This window comes from Arachis ipaensis, chromosome B02, assembly GCF_000816755.2.
Source record: "Arachis ipaensis cultivar K30076 chromosome B02, Araip1.1, whole genome shotgun sequence".
Taxonomy (NCBI): Eukaryota; Viridiplantae; Streptophyta; class Magnoliopsida; order Fabales; family Fabaceae; genus Arachis; species Arachis ipaensis.
Genome location: NC_029786.2, coordinates 100,351,804 through 100,353,645, shown reverse-complemented (window position 1 = coordinate 100,353,645; position 1,842 = coordinate 100,351,804).

The following is a 1,842-nucleotide window of genomic DNA, read 5'->3' as shown; positions in this document are numbered from 1 at the left end:
AACAACTGAGAGTCAAATTATTAAAAAAAATTTAGTCAAATTAATTAAATTATTTAACTATTTTTAACTATTAACTTCACGTGAAATTGACTACACCTGAGTTTTGACTTTTTGTATTAATAAAAAGAACGAGCAATAATTGGAATGAAGTGGTACTGGAATAAAGTAAATGAGATAAGATTCTATGGTTATTGAATTAATTCTTATTGGCTTAGAGGAGTGTTAGGGGCAAGCAATTTTTGTATTTTTTAACCATCAATTGGCCATCAATAATACTTTTAATAGTGTAAGATTAAATCCAATGGTATAGGATCATTCAATTTTTTTTTATGGTTAAATACTAGTCAATTTGTTAAAAAATTGTTGCCACCAAGACTTTTTCCATTGGGTAAATATGCATATGGTATTATTAATGGACATCCGATCCTTGGATAATTGGCAAGTTTGATTTGATAGCAGATTTTGTAAATCAGTGGCAATTAAAGTAATATATGTGTAACTGACTAATTGGCGACAATATAATCAGTGTTTAGTTTTTAAATGGGTGCTAATGAAATCAACATTTGAATGAGTTGGAAGCAAGAAAAAAATGTTCAAAGATAATAGTTTTCAATGTTAATCTAAAGAACTTTATTTCATAAATAGAAAACTAACAAATACAATAATTAGTTGTCACAATCATATGTCACACACTTTTCTCTATCTGTAGTCTGGTTTGATAAAACATTTTCACTTTCACTTTATATTTGGTACTTGAAGCTTTCGAAATCTAACCGCGATTTTAAAAAATAACTAAGAGATACTTTTTAAAGCAAATTTAAACTTATAAAAAAAATTGGTGAACAAGAGGGGTCAAGAATCCCAAAACAACAGAAAACAAAAACTACCTTTCACGAGTTTCACCTATTATTCTAAGAATTTAACATAATCCAAAGACAAAGCATAAATTAAATTAGGGGGAGGGGCATAAAAAAGATGAAGACCAATAGAGACTAGAGAGATCATGTCCTTTCTTTGCAAGGATATCTGCGACTGTTAACTTTACATAGGATTTTTCTTAGACAAAGATTTAGTTTGGTAAAAGTTTTTGGATATATATGTGCTATTTAAAAGAATAAATATTTTGTTTTATATATAGTAAGTAANGCTTGCTAAACGGTATTTTTAATTTGATTTACTGAACATACGTGTTACAACTTTTAAAAAACTATCCATGAAAAACAAGTTTTGATTGATAAACTATTTTTAAAAGGTAAAAATTTTACCCGATCAAACCATATATTGTTCTCCTATAAATTCACATCAAATTTTGTTTAAGAAATTTCTTTTATGAACAGAAAAATTGAGTGAAAAGTAAAGATTCTCATTAAATTTATATACAACATTTGGAAGGGACCGGATCTTTTCAATTTTTTTATTTGAGGAAATAAACTGTGGTCTCGTCATAATGAGTCCAAGAAAAATTATAAAAAAAAATATTAAAAAATTAAAGATCACACTTTACACTCTCAATTAAAAAATTTGATAAAATATTAAAATCCATTCCCCATGTGTAATGTACATGATCTTTTGTTTCTTTTTTTCTTTTATCTTTACCTACTTCGCTGTTTATTTATTTATTTTTTGGTGTCTACTTTACTATTTATTTAAAAACACTCTTCACAGTAATATTATCTTTTTGTTTAATCCACTAATATATGTACCCGTGTACTGAATCAGATAATACACAAAAATATATAATTTTATTTTAATTTTTTAAATAAAAATACACAGTAATTTTTGTTATAAAATTAATTAAATTTAAATTTTAACTATTTTTAATATAAAAAATAATAAAATCAA